Source organism: Neofelis nebulosa, chromosome 12 (genome assembly GCF_028018385.1).
Source record: "Neofelis nebulosa isolate mNeoNeb1 chromosome 12, mNeoNeb1.pri, whole genome shotgun sequence".
Taxonomy (NCBI): domain Eukaryota; kingdom Metazoa; phylum Chordata; class Mammalia; order Carnivora; family Felidae; genus Neofelis; species Neofelis nebulosa.
In genome coordinates this window covers 24,291,903-24,310,570 of record NC_080793.1, presented here as the reverse complement: position 1 = coordinate 24,310,570, position 18,668 = coordinate 24,291,903, and the positions used below count along the sequence as shown (strand labels likewise).

Below are 18,668 nucleotides of genomic sequence, written 5' to 3'. Positions count from 1 at the left end.
CGTATGCACATTCACAGGTGTAAGGTGCATCGGGAGAGAAGACAAAGATCTCTGTCTTGTTTTGGCCTGAGGTGTCAAGGTAGAAGATGACCTTAGGTTTGATTCTTGTTCCAGCCTTAGGGCTGGATGGGGACTGAGGATGGTGTTGCAAATGAATCCTGGGCAGATGTCCAGCCAGGTCTATGATTTGGGAAGCCCACTACCTTAGTGCCTTCAGCAAGAGCCATTTGGCACAAAGGACGATTAGACAGGAAAACTCCTATGAGACTAGACTTCCTCAAAGCGAGTTCAAGGTACCTGCTTCATTGTGTGTGAGGTCGGATATGATGCAAAGACCAACATACAGATCAATGGCAGTGAAAGACTTTACACGTAAGGGCAGTGAGCCTTCCATGTGTTCCCTGCTCTGTGTTTTCCCCGAAGCTCTTGGGTATATTGCTTCAGAAGACTGGGAGGGTAGGATAGTGTGATGGAAACAACACCAGCTTTGGAATCAAGCTAGGAAGCTCAGCTTGCACGGCTCAGCCCCACAATATCCTCACCGGGTCCTCACATGATCAATGTATATAATAACAGCTTTCTTCTTTTAAAATATTCTTTAATGTTTATTTATTTTTGAGAGAGACAGAGACGGAATGTGAATGGGTTGGGGCAGAGAAAGAGGGAGGCACAGAATCCAAAGCAGGCTTCAGGCTCCGAGCTGTCAGCATAGAGCCCAACGCGGGGCTCGAACTCACGAGCTGTGAGATCATGACCTGAGCTGAAGTTGGATGCTCAACCAACCGAGCCACCCAGGAGCCCCTATAATAACAGCTTTCTGACAAGGTTTGTGTGTTGATTAATGAGATACCCCTTAGGAAAAAAAATAGATTTTATTTATAATTGATTGCTATCATCTAAGAGGGGGTGGTAGATGATAGTGGTTAGAAGACATTTGTTTGCTTATTAGATTGATGGATGGCAGGATTGCAAGTTTGGAAGAGTTAGGATGGAGCTAAATGCTTTCACTGATTCCTTCAACACATGGTCATTGGGGATGTGAATGAACAGGACAGACAAAGACCCTGATTGTATGGAGTTTACCTTTTAGTTTGAGGGAGGTAGATAATAAGCAAACAATATAATAATGTTTGCAACGATGAGTGTGCTAGGGAGACTAATAAAGCCTGGGAAGGCATTCAAGAATGCCAGGAGCAGAAAGGGTAACAGGGCTGGTGGGGCGAGGTGTCCATCTAGACAGGATGCTCAGAGAAGGCTTCCCTCTGGGTCAATGGAATAAGCCATGCAAAACTCAGGGTTGAAGAGTGTTCTGGGCAGAGGTTGCTGAAGTGCAGGGACCCTCCTTCTCTCATGAGCCAGGTGTGTTTGCTGAATTTTCTAGGGAGATCAACTGACCAGGAGTGAGTAGAGTGAGGGATGCATGGTAGGAGGAGAGGGCTGGGAGGTAGGGCAGGGCCCAGATTATGTGGGGAGGCTTGGGCAAGGGGTTTGGATTTTATCCTAGGTAGGGTGGGAACCTCTTGAAAGGTTTTTAAAAGAACACTCTGGTTGATGCTATGTTTAGAAAGGGGGGAGGGATTTAGAAGGCAGGGAGTCTGAGGGAGCTGAGAGCCAGGAATAGAGTGATTTAGGTGCATTCTAGAAAAGGGTTGAGGGGAAACATACCCCCTGATATGTTTTCCCATTGGCTTGGCTAGAGAGGACATTGGGGAGAAGAGGAATGGCCAAGGAACCTTTTGCTAGGTTATTCAGAGTGTGGTGTATGATGGAAGCTCTTACTTCCTCTCTCCTAGAGAAGTGTCAGGAAATTCTGCCCTGGTCAGCAATGCTTTAGGGTGAGTAGATCCTGCATGGTGAGTGTGAAGTACGTGTCTGACTTGATGGTAAAACAGGGTGAGAAGAGAGGCTGTGACACATGTGTCACATGCTAGCATGTACAAAGCAGAAACTCATTAAGTGTGCCTTTCTTTACCATGGGGGAAGAGAAGGAGAAAAAATAGTTTCAAACAGAGAGGGAGGCAACCATAAGAGACTCTTAAATGTAGAGAACAAACTGAGGGTTGATGGGGAGTGGGAGAGAGGGAAAATGGGTGATGGGCATTGAGGAGGGCACTTGTTGGGATGAGCACTGGGTATTGTATGTAAGCGACGAAGCATGGGAATCTACTCCTGAAGCCAAGAGCACACTGTATGTTAGCTAACTTGACACTAAATTATATTTAAAAAAAATAATACAAAGAACTTTCTGGAATTTAAGAAAAAAAAAGCGTGCCTTTCCTCATCCCTCATCCTTCATCCTTGCTTTGCTTTCAGTTACTGTCTAAGGTCGTTTACTCATTTGTGGAATGACATTGAACCAGCCTGAGTCCCTTTCAAGGTTGACAGTTTATAGCCCTATGATTCTTTTATCTCCCAGAGAAGAAAACTAACTATATGTAAATTTGTTCTTAATTTTAATCATAGCATTTAACACAATCATTTGGGGATCAATCTGGAAATCATCAGGAGATTCTTTTTCCTCTTTACTGCTCCCACAGATAGTGATTGTGAAACCACATGGAGGAAAGATTTTTGCTTTTGATGCTGCAGGGAATGGAAAGTTGCTGCCATCTGCCATGTAGTAGTCAGAATCATAATTTCTTTTGCACCACAAAAAAGAAGGCTTGTAGGAGACTAGAAGATGGTTTTGGGTAGCCCCGACGTATACATCCAATGGCGAGTGCACCATTGCGTAGGGGAGACACAGCCATGTTTGAGTAGTTCGAATTAAGAACAGCTAAAACAGATTCTAGATTATTTAACCTTGACTTAATGAAAGCCCAAGGGAGAGACCATAATTACAACTTTCTTCTCTTTTTCTTGGCAGAGTCTAGAGTCCATTTTGTTTTCATTTTACTTATGGTATCCCTTCTACTCAATTATCTCCTTTTTAGATAGTGGCCTCAAATGTCTTAAGAATCTTGCAGTTCTTTATCCTTTCAGTTGTATCCTGGGGAATCAGTCTAGACTACCACAAGCAATCTGTCATAACTGGCATCTTGCAGCTAGTGAAAGGAGAATAAATTGCAAATTGAATAGTTAACCTAACAGGACTGTGCTAATAGATGGCCATTAGGCACATGTGTCTATTTAAATTTAAATTAATTACAATTAAATAATATTAAAATTTAGTTATTCGGGCACACTAGACACATTTCAAGCGCTCAGTAGCCACATGTGGCTACCATGTTGATAGCATAGATTTACAGTATTTCCCTCATTGCAGGCAGTTCTGCTAGACAGCCTGGTCTAGGAATTTTCATGGCTTGGAATCAAGAGAAGAGTTCTTTGGAGTGTATAAAGAGGCAAGAGGTTCTTGTCAAACAGTTTCCATGACATTTTAATTTTATACCCTTTAGCCACTGACATCTTTAGTAATGGATATGGGTGCTGGAACCAACTAATTACCCCAGAGGAAGAAAAGTGAGGCTAAGTTTCCTACAATTTCCAATGTGTTAGTGTTCCCAAGCGCTTAGGTTATTTTGCAAAGTGGCCAAGAGTACTTTCAGCAGATGGAAAGAGGACCCATCTACTGTAATCACAAGGCCCTACTGCAATGAACTCAACCATTCCCATCCCTGGAGAAATAGATGGAAACCTTCTTGACAAACATAAATATATATATATATATATATATATATATATATATATATATATATATATATATATATAAATATATATATTGCTCTATTGATGTAGGGACCAAAACAGCTTTTCAAGTATGAGACTCTGGTGAGCCAAGCTATTTTTCAAAGAATATAGAGAAATAATAGCAATTTTCTTTTTTCAAATACTACCTTGATCAAGATGAGGTAAATGAGAACTTAACCTTGTTCTGAAAGCATAGTTGAAAGAGTATGTTCTTGCCAGCCCTCTGTGCTCTTCTCTTGACTCTGGCAAGACTTGCCCTCAGATTCTGGCTATTGCCTTGGCCACTAGATCCACAGGCCTTTCCCTGGAGCTCCTGTGTAGTTCATGCTGATCCTGTTCTCTGGCAGCTCAGACTCAAGTATAGCTTGGGCTCACCGTCATTTATGATCTCTGCAAGGAAGGAAACATCGTGCATATGTGCCCATTTGCATACTTAGCGTGGTGTCTGAGGATTGTTGGAAGCTGTTATTCTAAAGGCTTCCTTCATCTACTCAGTTTCAATTAAAGTCAGCTTCATGGGACATAATCCCAGCTCAAATAATGTCCTGCAGGGAGCCATGAGGCCTGAGTCCAAGGATTTCCATTTTTAATGCTGTAGAATTGGCCACAGAAAGGCCCAGTGAAATGCCTGTAGTTGCACAGCAAGTCAAGTATGGAATAAGCAAATGATATTTTGAACTGAAATTCCTGTTGCATGATTAAGAACTTTGTTCCCTTCACTCTGCTCTGCCCTTTATGAAGATGCTTTCTGTGCCCAGGGGAAAAGGGAAGATGGTGTCGATGCTGATTTTCACTTAATAGATTTTCTTTGGAATGTTTATTCGTTTTATCTGAAGCACCAGTGGCAAGTTGGCCTTCATGAACCTTGTCATCATGCTGACAGTAGGAAGAAGAGAAGCAGGAGGAAGACTCATTCTTTCCCTGCCCTTCAGGATGGTAACTTGGGCTTGCCTTCTGTTTGTGTGCAATAGGCCTCAGAAGACAGGCCATCATCTCTCTGGCCGTCAGATGTTAAGGAATGGGGCCAAATGTGAAGAAGAAAGCCAAGTAGGCGTTTCTCCCACGGTGGTTATCTTTAGTCTATGGTGAGGTCATTTCCCACTGCGAGAAAGTGGCCTACTCGAGGGCCATGGGCCAAATTCACATGATTCCTGGAATCTGGCAAATCACCAATCATCCCAGCATCTAGGATCAGACTTCTTCAAGGCATAAGCAGGGTTAAAATCCCTGTGTTTTTGTCTTGCCTTTATTTATCTGTATGGAAAATGAGTCCCAGTGGTCTGGTCCTTTGAGGGGGCAGATGCTTGTAAACACATATACATTTGTGAATGCATGTATAAATACATTCTGCAAAAGGAATCTCTTTTTTTTCTATAGTGACTATAAACATGAGAGCAATCGATCTTTTAAGCTTAAATTGAATGAGTTGATAATGTATTGGAAGACATGTTCAAACAATAGTCCAGATGTTCTAAGACTTTTATAACAGTCACCACAGCCAAACAGTAGTCCAAGCAAAATGAGTTACCTTTTCTTCAATTTTAGTGGAAGGCAGTGACACACACCCACATTCACTTCATAACTGAAAAGATTTGACTGCCTTTTTCTGAAGGCTGGAGGAAGCATCTTTCCCCTTGACCACATCTAAAATATTGGTATGAAAATGCAGCCCATGTGCAGCTGAAAGACAAGAGTTAAGTAGCCTTAAAGACTTGAAGAGCTGCCCAGTTTAGCCATATCTTTTGCATATCAAACCTATCTATTCTAATCTTTAATATCATTGTGGGAGAACTAGAAAGCATTTGAAAATTGATTAGGAAGACAACATAGCCAAAGATTCTTTTAATCTCCCGGGAGACATGGTTTGGGAAGGTCTTTGCCCAGAAACATTCTTTCCCATCCTAAATCCTAAGAGAAACAAGAGGAAGGTTAGGGATCACTGTTCTGGACAGAAGGCATCAAAGGGGTCCTGGGAACCACCCGATCAGAATGGCTTACAGAGATGTGGTGGCAAAGACCTAAGAACCGGTGGTCAGTATGACCAACATACAGGACCAACATCCAGGGTAGCCTGAGTGGTCATCACAACTAGAAAGGAGTGATCAGTGTATCCATTTGTCCTGTGACAGCATAGCTTCGACTCACTGACTCCATGACCGTGTGGTCAAGAGTGAGGTCTGGCTTGATTCTGCCAAGAAGTGTCCCTTCCTCTGCCAAGCATGCACCTGAAAAGAGGCAGAGGTGAATGAAATGTGAGAGACAGCAGCAGTGGCAGCCACTGTAAACTGAAACGAAGCTTGCCCGGAGTCCTGCCACAAACAAAAAGAAGTAAGCCAGGTACATAAGAATGAAATGTTGAAGGAAAACAGGACCGGAACTAAAAATGGGCTCTGCTAATTTTAGCTAGGTGCATTTACTGACCTCATAGTAAGAGTAATTGATGATCCAACGAGAATAATAGCTAGTTAAGTGTAATAACTAGTTAACACACACTATAATTAGTGAATTTTGGCTCGACATTATTTAGCAAAACTATAAGCAGTTTACCCATAGGGTAAAAACCCATAGGGTTCCAAAGTGTGTGCTTTCAATGAACCAAATTAAAGATCCCCATTCAAACATTATTGCTAATCTGAAAGTGGATAGTCTCCATCCAGTTTTAAGGTTTTATTCCATGTTTTCTCAAAACCTTTACAAGTTTTAGGTGTTGGAACCAAAAAAGTCTGAGAGTGGGTAGAGGGACCCCAGCTTGCCTAACATGGCATTGGTGCCTCAGTATGGAAAATCTTGATTGTGTCTTCCAGATGGCAAGAAGCACAATCACTATATAGTTGGCCTTGAAACCAAGAGTGTTCCTGACACCAGTATTGCCAAAAACAAATTTATTAAGCACCAACTATACGCAATAGCCTGCATTAGTCATGCATTTCTTTACATAATAATCTTATGTTTTTCTCACAGCCTACCTGGGAGGTAGAATTGCTATTTGCCTTTTAAAGATAAGGATACAGTGGGGTAAGTTGTCAAGTGGGATCTTCCTCCCATTTTCTTACAATTGCCCCAGAGCCTATTGTTGAGAATTTATAGTTTGGAGAAACAGCAGCTGCCACTGAGGACTTGCTGATGTGTGCACCATTTTTGAAGAAAGATCAGAAATAAAAGACATATGGCTAGGAAAAGAGGAATTAAACTGTCTTTCTTCACAGAATAATGGTTGTTTTTACAGAAAATTAAGAAATCTACAAAAAAGTAATGCAGCAAATTTAACAATGTCTCAGGGTAAAAGGTCAACATACGAGCATCCACTGTATTTCTATTATGCTATCATTGAACAATTGGAAAGCGGCATTTAGAAATGTTCCACTTATAAAAACAGAATTCCTGGAAAGCAATCTGACTGATTGATCAGCGATCTGACTGATTTACCCTTAAGGGAGTCAGCTATGCAGGCAAATCAACAGAGAACAGTTGCTAGGAAAAGAAAAGTGTTCTACATTTTACCTCCAAAGAGTTAGGGCCATTCAAACAAACCTTTACACGGGCCCAGAGTGATTGACTTTCCCAAAGCCACACAACTGATAAGTCTGTGAACTGGGATATAGATTTTGGCCTTACCCACTCAAAAATTTCTTGTTCTTTTTCCCCACAATGTCCCTGTTCTCTCCATGTGTACTAGGAATGGTGGGAGACACAATATTCTCTCTATTCCGAGTGCCCAACGGTTCAAACATTCTTCCTGAACTCCTGGCACTTCCATTTGGTGTTAGGTTGGCTTTCAGAGGGCCATATTGTGATAATATTATCTCATATTCACACAATGTGTTTTACTAAGCTTTCCCATATATTTGACTCTCACAGTAACTTGTAGGTAAGGAAAGTCTGAGATGATCTGAGTTTTATAGATGGTACATAGATAGGCTCAGAGGGCTTTTGTCTCCACCAACGTCATGTTGCTTATAGGTAACAAAGCTAGAAATGGAACAAAAATCTGCTTTGAAAACATTGATTCACAAAGAGCACCAGCCTTGGCTGAAATAGACAGATTTCATTAATTCAAATAGATCATTGACATAGACATGTCTGAGCATTGGAATATATTTAAGGAAATGCAAGTTGTTATATCTGTTTACCTATATCGATGCTTCAATAAGGGTAGAGAAAGGAGCTAGGTCTTGTGTTTTAAAGAATGTCATCAGTTGTATAAAGAAATAGTGAAACTCACTTGCAATAAACCTATTTAAAAAAATGTAGATGTCACAACTGAAGGTTTTACTCATAAAAAGTTGAACTCTTCCTTCTTTATGGGTATAGAGATCACAAAAATATCAGAGTTGGAAAGTGATTCTGGAGTCCTTCTGGTTGGACCTCGTCTTTCCTAATTGAGGGAGACGGAACTCCAAGATTTTAGCTGATTGCTTATGGTCACACCACTAATTTGTGACAGAATTGGTCCTAGAATCCAGAGCCAGACTACAGTCCACTCCTGTGTGGGAACACACCTCAAGTGTGGGAATAGTTACCTCTGTTTTTAGCTTGTATTAAACGGTGTTAATAATAGCTTTCAGGTCTCTAGTCTTGAATGGTTGTGATTTTGAAATGCAAATGACCGCAGCTCAGAAGATCCATGTCTGACCCCGGGAGGAATGCAGAATGTGGTCATTCCCAGGGGCTTGTCCATCCCTGGAGCTTCCCACCCCAAACATCAAGGAGGGTCTCAGGCATTACTTTGCTCCACTAATTCTCATCTTAAAGGACTTGTCAAGGCCCTTGAAAATATTGTGGAGTTCTTTGAAGTAGGTTGTTTATTCTTCCTGAAACACATCTGCTGTTCATCTTGTTTGTGTGTTAAAATGCAAATATTTTGGCTGGCAATTGGAAAGAGAAGTGTAATCAAAAACAAGTATACCAATCTGATATTTTTCATTAGATATACCATCACCTTCTGTTCATTCATTCATTCATTCATTCACTCACTACTTAATGGGGTGTTTACTGCATGCCAGAAACTGTTCTGGCTGCCTGGGAAATAGCAGTGAGCAAAATAACATCCTTGCTATCACAAAACTTTTATTCCAGGGGAAAGAGGCAATAAGCAAAGGTATAATTAATTTTTCATATGTCAGTTGTTGGTGATTTCTATGATACAGAGGCAGGGTAAGGGGATATGGGGAATGTGGTGTGAGTGGTGGTGGTAATGACTGCAGTTTTCTATAGGATGGTTTAGTGAGGCTTCTCTGCTAAGGTGGCATCTGTGCAGAGACCTGATGGAGGTAGAGAAATAAGCCATGTAGCTACCTGGGAGAAAAACTTTCCAGACAGAATCAAAAGGAAGGCCTGGTCTCTACATCAGGGAGCAACTTGGTACATTTAAGCAACAACAACAAAAAGCCTGCCTGGCTGGAGTGGAGTGAATCAGGTGGTGAGTGATGGGTGTTGAGATCAGGGAGTTAGCAGGGCCAGGTCATATAGGACCTCATGAGACAATTTAAGGGATTTTTTCCCTTTTTAAAAAAAAGTTTAAAAAGTGGAGGTATCAATTTTATATAACAAAATGTCCAGGTCTCAAGTACATGTGTGGAAGGTTTTTGGCAATTTACATACCCTATAATCACCACTCAAAACTGGATATAGAACATCTCTGTCACCTCAGAAAGTTGCTCGTGACACTTTCCAGTCAACTCTTCCCACCCTGCCCCCCCCCCCCCCCCCCAGCCCAGAGGCCACCAGAAGGTTCTGGTGTGTTTTCTTCAATAGGAAGTTTTTGGAGTTTCCCTCAGGCAGTTGGCTATATAAGTAGTTCATTGCCAAGTAGTATTCCATTGTATACATACATCACGATGTATCCTTTGTCCTGTTGATGGGCATTTAGGATGTTTCTTGTTTTTGTTTGTTTTGAGTAAAATTGCTACGAGTAGGCTTTTTTTTTTTTAAGTACCTTCTAACCATCTTTACCCATTTCCCCTATCCTCTACTCCCAACTCTGGCAACCATCAATGTGTTCTTTATTTCTGAGTTTGGCCGTGAATACACTTGAACAAGTCTTTTGTGACTATATGTTTTCATGTCTCTTAGGTACTTATGCAGGTGTGGAACTGCTTGGTCATAGGGTGAGATGTGTTTAACTTTACATGAAACTGTCAGTTTTCCCCAAGGATAGTTTCATTTCACACTCCTAACAATGTCTAAGAATCCTAATTGTTCTACATGCTCACCAACATTTGGTATTGTGTAGCACGTTTGTTTTGTTCTACTCCTTATTGTAGTTAAAATTTGCATGTATCTGCTAACTACTGATATTGAGCACCATTATCTATTGATGACAGATCTATTATTTTTTTCCTGATTTTTTAAAATACAATTTATTGTCAAATTGGCTTCCATACAACACCCAATGCTCATCCCAACAAGTACCCTCCTCAATGCCCATCACCCATTTTCTCCTCTCCCCCATCTCCCATCCACCCTCAGTTTGTTGTCTGTATTTAAGAGTCTTATGATTTGCCTCCTCCCTCCCTCTCTGTAACTATTTTTTCCCCCTTCCCTTCTCCCATGGTCTTCTGTTAAGTTTCTCAAGATCCACATATGAGTGAAAACATATGATATCTATTACTCATACAAGTCTGAAGCTGGCCTATTTATTTTCTTAATGGTGGCTTTTCATGGGAAGAGATTTTTAATTAGACGGTATCTGATTTGTCAGTTTTTTCTTTTGTGGTTAGTACTTTTTGTGTCCTGTATTAGAGATATCTTTTCTCCTCCAAAATCGTGGAAGTATTTTCTTCTGGGAGTGTTGTGATTTGCTTCTAAGATCTGCCTTGAATTAGTGTTTGTGTATACAGTAAGTAAAATGAGGATGCGGATATCCAGTTTCCAGCATTATTTGTTCAATTGTCTCGGCAGAGGGAATTTGTTTTCATTCCAAGTGAGAAGAAAGCTGCTGGAGAGTTTGAACACTCTCTGAGGCCAATTAGCACTTTCTACCTAGCATAGTAGTCGTTTATGTGTGTAGCTTAAAACACATGCACACATGCTTTGAGAACAGGCACTGTATCTTGCTTGGATTTTCATCTCCAACCTCAGCAGCTAGCATATTGCTTCATACATCATAGTGCTCAGTGAATCAATCAATGAATTCCAACAAATGGCAAAATTACCTTTTTTTTCCCTTTAGCACATGGGTGTACTCATTTGTTTGTGCTCTATAACTATGGCCATTTCCATTTGGTTTGTTAGTCTCCGATTTACAGGGCATTTCTAGTGTGTATGCAGGATTATGTATTTCTTTGACCCATACCACATAAGCATATACTGGCCCCTTACATGGTTAACTTAGCTTCTATTTTTGTTCTTGTTTTTACTTGTCACATTTGGGTAGAGAAGATTAAAAGGCATATGTGGACGGTGGAGACATGGCATCTGGATCGCACTCTTGTTGCAACTCTCCCTACTCACTCCTAAAATGCCCAGAAAGACTCAGAAACAAGAAAGATGGTTCACCACAGCCCTGAACAGTATGATTGTCAAATAGCCTACTGCCAAAATCTAGGAGGAGTGTCCCTGAGGGAAGGGCAGAGGCAGAGGGAGTGGGGAAAGGCTTTTTATGCCTTCCTAGAATCTTCAATTTGAAGAAACCATTGGTCTATTCCAGCCAGAAAGCCGAGTATCCTTTTTCTTACTTTTGAGGGGCTGCTTCCTTTTAAGGCAGCCACAAAACCATTTCCCATTCACCCTTCTTTATGCACCCAGCCTCAACAACAACCCAAAACCAACAGATGGAAAAAAGAAAAAGACCTTCCCACCACCCCCCCCCCCTCGCAAAACATGTGTAATGTGTCGTTGCATCCTGGGAAGTATAGTTCTATTAGTTCAATACTCAGATGGGTCCAAGAAGTAAGATATAGGGCAGAAGCACTCTGTATGCCAGAGTTGTAGTTTCTCATGTATACAGAGCCAATGCCTCAAAGAACCAGACAATGGGGGGTTGGAGGAGATGCTGGAAGTTGGCGGAGAACAGAAGTGCATCGGACTCTGGCCTTTGGTAGAAGCTGCACATCCACCTGTCCTCCAGCTGTAGGAATGAGATCATCATAGGGATGGAGGTGGGCACTGACAATGCCAACTTCATGCCATTGATGACTGTGGACACTAAGTCTGAAGAGAGTTTACCTTATTTAAATAATCATACTGAAAGCACACAATAATACAAAAGACTACTTGGAACCAGTGGAAAAAATTCTGTAGACCCCAGAAAAAGGAACATGAATCTTAAAGCAGAGAATGAGACCTCTGAAAATTGTCTGTTGTAAGAACCAGAAGAAAATTTCAAAAAATGTATAGGATTCAAAATATCTTTTTGAGATTTAAGCCTTTCTTAAGGCAGGAAAGACTGTCAACCTTGTATTATGGTTGTTATGATGTGCATTTCTTAATATATATTCTCGCATGCTCTGAGAGTAGGGGGACATAACTTGCTTCAGAACCTAGCATGGGGCTCGGGACATTATAGATTCTGAATGAATGAATTCCAAAAAGTGGCAAAATGTGCTTTTTGTTTCTTGTTTGGTGTATGGATATAATCATCTGTCTATGTTCTCTATGGCCATTAAAAAATAGAAATAGAAAATCCCAAGGTCATAGGGATGGGGTGGAATGAAATGAAAATGAAAACGAAAAATGGGAAATATATGACTGAAAGCTAAAATCTTTTTAAGGAATGTTTATTTATTTATTTTGAGAGAGAGAGAACGTGAACAGCGGCAGGTGGGGGTGGGGTGGGGTGGGGAATGCAGAGAGAGAGAGGGAGAGAAAGAATCCCAAGCAGGCTTCATGCTGTCAGCACAGAGCCTGATGTGGGGCTCGATCCCACAAACTGTGAGATCATGACCTGAGCCAAAATCAAGGGTCAGAGGCTCAACCAACTGAACCACCCAGGTGCCCCATGAGAGCTAAAATCTTAAGAGCAGAATGAAAATCCTTATTAGAGGCAGCAAATAACTGAACTGAGTCAGTGGAGGACTGAACCCATTACAGAGAAAATAAATTAGAAATCTCCCTCAGAAATGCAGAGGAAAAGGAAAAAGATAGGCCACTGGCAGGAAAGATGTTGTTAGATAGGGAGGGCAGGGAAAGGAATCCCAACCTAAAAATAATAGACATTTTTGAGTTAGTAAGAATAACTGGAATAAGAATAATTATAAAGGATCTGAAAAAGCAATTGTCTGTGCTGAAACTAAGAATATGGTTGTCACACTCCAGGCAAAATGAATGACCGTATTTCTGGATCACGAGGATAAAGAAAAATACCTTGCAAGTTTCTGCTGACACTGTCTAGCTTCATGGCCTGGGACAATTTATCTGAGCCTCAGTTTCTTCATCTTTAAAGGAAAAGATTGGCAGAGAGTCACTAGGTCCCTGCTATACTCGATTATCTTATGATTTCCTAAATATTTTGAGAGTCAGAGTGTCTAAAACAGTGATTGACAATTTTAACATCGCATTTGAGGAAAGTCAAGCAATTGATTTCAGTGCTTGTGAGTGCTCTCGCCCTCCACCAACAAGGTGTTACTTCTCTTAACATCATTTGCTCCAATATGTTAACTGGGATTCTGGGAATATTTTTATTTAATTTTTTAATGTTTATTTTTGAGAGAGAGAGAGAGAGAGAGAGAGAGAGAGAGAGAGAGAGAGAGAGAGAGAATGAGCGGGGGAGGGGTAGAGAGAGAGGGAGACACAGAATCCGAAGCAGGCTTCACACCCTCTGTCAGCATAGAGCCCTACGCGGGGCTTGAACTCACAAATCGTGAGATCATGACCTGAGCCAAAGTCGGACACTTAACCGACTGAGACACCCAGGTGCCCCATGGGATTCTGGGAATATTATAAGCAGCTCGGGTGTTCTCATTGGAAGATCAGGACCTCACAGTCTCCAGCTACGTTCACTTCTTGCTCTAGTCCTCCCCTCCAGGAGACTCACAGGCTAAAGCACTTTCTCCTAAGCTCCCTGTAAGGCCTGTGTGCTCTCACTCCCTATCATTTTGGGATACCAAATGGAGCCCCTCCTCTCAGCCTAGACACCAAGTAACTTTTCTGACAGCTTATTCGGCATTTAAATCAAATCTTATCGGTGGATGCAGGTTTCCTTTTTGATCATATTCAGATCCCCGACTATTAGCTCTTAGGAGCTACCTTTCATCAAATGGCAGGACAGCAGACCCAAATCGTGTAGACCACCACTCTCACCATTGAAAAATGGAGCTCACTGTTCAAAGTTCTCACTTCCTCTGTGACTTGACTTGGCTGGAGTGAACACTACCTCACTTCCTTCCCTCCTGATCTCTGGAACCAACTCTAGTGGATGTGTGTGCACGTGTGTACACGCGTGTGTGTGTGTCTGCAGACACGCACATACTCAGCCCAGAGAATGGACGTGAACTACACTCACATTCTCCCCTGTCCTGCTAAATCCGCTCCAGGTTTATCCAAAACGTTACTCAGCTGCCATATTTTTAGCAACAATAAAAATGAGCAGAAATCATCGATTGTATGAACAATAAACACATGTAGAAAAAGTGGCAGATAGTAAAGGCCGCTAGGAAGTGTTTCAAAGGCGTCTTTTCTACACACGAGCCTGCAGATGTGCAGCTGCCAGAACGCCCCGGCTTCTGCATTTGATTTACACAATAGTCTGGGTTGCCCCAGTTGTGACCACGCAGCTTGGCTCTGAGCTTTATACATCCAGACCTGAGAATCCAGTTTATTTGTGTTATGACTCCATCCAAAACGTTCCAGGGAAGCCAACTCCCCTCACCCCATTAAAGGTATACTACGTCATTTTACTAGCCTGTGGAGCTTGGCATTCGGAGGTAACAATATGTGCTTTGTTCCCGCACAAGTTTGCCACGAAGTGTGCCGCAGTCTTTGCCAGGGGTGTGCTCCTCCTTCCCAAGAGGGTTCACAGCCCCTGAACACTTCAGAACTGCTTAACAGCCTGCTCGAGCCTTGCCTTTTATGGTGTTTTCCTTCTGCACCAGGGAATGACAACCACTTCGAGTGTCAGCCAGTGAGAAACAGATGACAGCAAAAAATCCACTCTGCTCTTCGCTCCAGGATGTCCTATCTGCCTTGAACTACTGGTCTTTGAACCCACTTTCTGATAATGAATTTGGGAATGCCAGGGGGTCTGGGGGGAAATAGGAGTCCCTTAGAACAGCTAGCCAGATGATTCTATTTTAGAAAGCACAGAAGAATGTCTCGTCCCCACCCTGGTAAGTTAGTTAATAGGTACAGGGCACAAGAAGCCCCCAAACAAATGGAAGCAATGGAACAAAATGGAAGCTACAAAGTAGGTGTTTGATCACATATGCTAATATTTAGTAACTCAGAAATAGGCTTCCTTATTAATTTTTATTCATTATTAATTGATAGTTATTAGAACCATATCACAGGGCCCTCATACTCATAGACTCATCTAGTGTGCTAGCCCAGTAAAAAGAAGCACCAGCAATATCCCCTGGAGGTTGAAGGGAGGACGGTGGAGATCTGGTGCAGACACTGTTGTCTTTTGGATCTAGTATCTCACTTAATCATCACAGCAACCCTATGAGGTAGTGTTGCTATTTTCCTCATTTTGCAGATGAGGAAACCAGGGCACAGGTTAAGAAACTTGCCCAAAGTCAAAATTTAGTTGGATTGGAGCATATTTACAAAGTGGGGGAAAATCACCCCGGAGACATAAGCTACCACCATATTGTGGAGGGCTTTGAATGCGGATGTGGATACACCATAATAATAATTATTATTATTACTACTACTACCACAAGCCAATATTCTCATGGTTTTTTGGTGTTTATGGCATCTGGACTAAATATGTAATAGTCTAGGTCTAGCAGGTCCCTAAAAAGGGCACCAGCTGACAAATTCACCAGCCTCAGTTCTTTTTGCCCTTGTCTTACAAGTGGTTCATGTTAAGCCACCGCACTAGTTTTCAGTTAGTCTCTGGTTTTGGATCTTTCATTAAAAATGCTTTGGGTACAGAGCCTACTTTATATATATATGTCTATATATGCACACACTTAATATATATACATACATAGATATACACACAAATACATACGTGTGTGTGTGTGTGTGTGTGTATGCATGTATAATTGCACTAAATGTTGCCTATCTGGTAGGTGTCAACAAATAGTGAATCAGGAAGTAAGATATTTCCCGTTTCTAAAATGTTAAGGACTCCATAATTTTATTTATTTATTTATTTATTTTATTTTTTTTTTTTTTTAATTTTTTTTTTCAACGTTTTATATTTATTTTTGGGACAGAGAGAGACAGAGCATGAACGGGGGAGGGGCAGAGAGAGAGGGAGGCACAGAAGCGGAAACAGGCTCCAGGCTCCGAGCCATCAGCCCAGAGCCTGACGCGGGCTCGAACTCACGGACCGCGAGATCGTGACCTGGCTGAAGTCGGACGCTTAACCGACTGCGCCACCCAGGCGCCCCAAGGACTCCATAATTTTAAAGACCATGAAATGGATCCAGCAGAAGTTGTTCTTCTGACCAATTTCATTAAACTATTTACCAGCTCAAACTGCTTTTTATGCTGTTTGGAAGGCCATCTTCTTAATTACGTAATTTATTCTAGGGCACTTATTTGGCTAATCACTTGGAATGGAGTAGGTTTTTTCACTGTAAAGGAATGACCAAGCACGTGAAGGAGAAAGAATATGAACCATGGCAAATGTGCCCAGCCTCTGTACTCCTTCCCCTTGGACTTGGTGAGTTGGGCTGCCCCTCTGCCCCAGGGGCATGTCACCTGCCCAGGTCCTTATTCCCAGGAGGGCATTAGAATCTGTAGGTAACCATGTACTATTGGCAGAGGAGTAAGAAAAATTGGAGTAAGGGAGTCTACAAAGTGGCAATCCCAGTTTACCTTTGGTCTTTTCTAGACCTTAATCAAATAATGCATGGTCTTTAGTCCATTGTATTAGAAACAGAGTCATGATGTTTCATAAGTTAGATGATTGATTTCATCTACCATCACATGTCATGTTCTGTCATGACTACAGTTACACGTTTATGTTCTGGACTTGGGAGTTACAGTTTGATGTTGGGGTGGGATGGGTTTGCTCTTAGGGTTCCCATGACCACCGGGACACCTGCTTTAAGTCTGAGGTGGGAGGAGCAGCTCTTGTATTTCTGTCTCCATCCCCCTAGGCTGCCCATTAGCCTTTGCAGGAGCTGGCCTGACAGGTTGAGGGGTGCCCTTCAGAGGTGCCCAGGCCTCTCACAGTGTGTAAGCAGGGAACTTCCCCATTTCTCCAACAGACTGTTGAAATTGGTCATGTGTCCTGCCATATTAGAACTGCTTCCTGGGCTTGGGCAGATCCCTAGGGCTGAAAAACAATCACTGAACTAGGAATCAAGAGATCTGGTTCTTATCCAGACTGCCAATAACCTACTCTAGGACAAGTCTTTTTCTTTTCTGGGACTGGTTTCCTCACCTGAAAATTATGAGCTTTATGATTTGTAAGGTCAGCTATATGTGAATTCTCTAGTAAGTACAAACGTATTTTTAATAGTTGGGGAAAAAAAAAACCCAGAATGTTTTCTAAGAATTGGGAGTTTTAAGAACCTGCAATTTCGTAAAAATATTTTCACTACAAAAATTAAAATATTAGGCAATCTTATTGAAGGATTCAGGACCATTTTGTTGTTGTCTAGAATTATACCTGTGATCTCAAGTCTCTCCATTTGACAGGCATTTTCTGAGCACTAATTTCATACAAGGCAGCAGGACTGAGCACTGCAATTAGGACTCAGTAATTCAGAGACAAATAAGTCCTGCCCCTGCTCCCAAGTTTCTCATAGTAATCTGTTTCCTTCTTTGGATGTTCAGGACCCTTGGCTAATGTCAAAGAGATTTATGTTGGAGACCATGAGCTTCGGTTCCTAGCTGTCCTCTGGCATTCAGAGCCTAAACAGCTCCAAGGTGGTAGAGATCATTGACATGCCTTTATTGCTCCTACGAGTGATGAAAAGTGTGCCCTTTAACCTACATGAGTGCAGTAACAATGATTTCACTATGGCCAATATTGCCAGACCTCATGATTTATCAAGAAGAATCCAGAAATCAAGACTGTAGGTAATTACACCCTAGAGGGCTATATTTAAGAACAGGCAGACAGGGAGCCAAAGGAGGTGTATGAAATAAGAGATGCCAAGGAAAGGTCTCTCACTTAAGACAAAGACTATTGATGAAGATGTTCCCTGACACTGGCATGTTTGGTTCTTCATTAAAGAAGAGAGAAAAAGAGAATGTACAAAATGTACGTTCGTAAAATTCTGCAAAAGTAGTATAAAGAAAATAGCAGAAAGAGGGGGAGGAGGAAGGAGGGGGAGAGGGGGAGGAGAAGGAGAAGGAAAAGAAGGAGAAGAATGAAGAAAGAGAGAGAGAGGAAGAGAGAGAAAGAAAAAGAAAAAGAAAGAAAGAAAGAAAGAAAGAAAGAAAGAAAGAAAGAAAGAAAGAAAGAAAGAAAGAAAGAAAGAAAGAAAAAGAAAGAAGGAAGTTCTGTTATCATATGAAAAAGAGAAATCATGAGATAATAAGGAAGGTACCTAAATTAGAATGGCCAAAGGTCTGGCCCATTGGTGGAGACAAAACTTTTTTTTCCTCATCCTGAGAGCTGCCATAGGGTGTGTGTGTGTGTGTGTGTGTGTGTGTGTGTGTGTGTGTTTGTAGGACCTGGGCCAGTTAAACAGGCGTGGTTGGGACTGGGACAAACTGGAATGTATTTCTAAAGGTGATTAACAAATGGGTTCTATTCTGATCCAGCCATTTGTTGCCGTGCAGAACAATTTTAAATGTTGGGCAACCAATTTAAGACATTCTTTTTTTAAGATCTAGTGTGGCCCAAACAAAACATGCCTGGATCACTAATTTGCAGGCTCTTTTCTAGAGCATCTTTCATAACTTTATATATT

The 18,668-nt window shown here is 41.6% G+C and overlaps 1 protein-coding gene across 10 annotated transcripts in view; it reads left to right on the top strand.

Moving 5' to 3' along the window:
• PALM2AKAP2 (PALM2 and AKAP2 fusion) overlaps nt 1-18,668 on the top strand; it is a 484,510-nt gene that overhangs the window by 113,259 nt on the left and 352,583 nt on the right. The window lies entirely within an intron of this gene.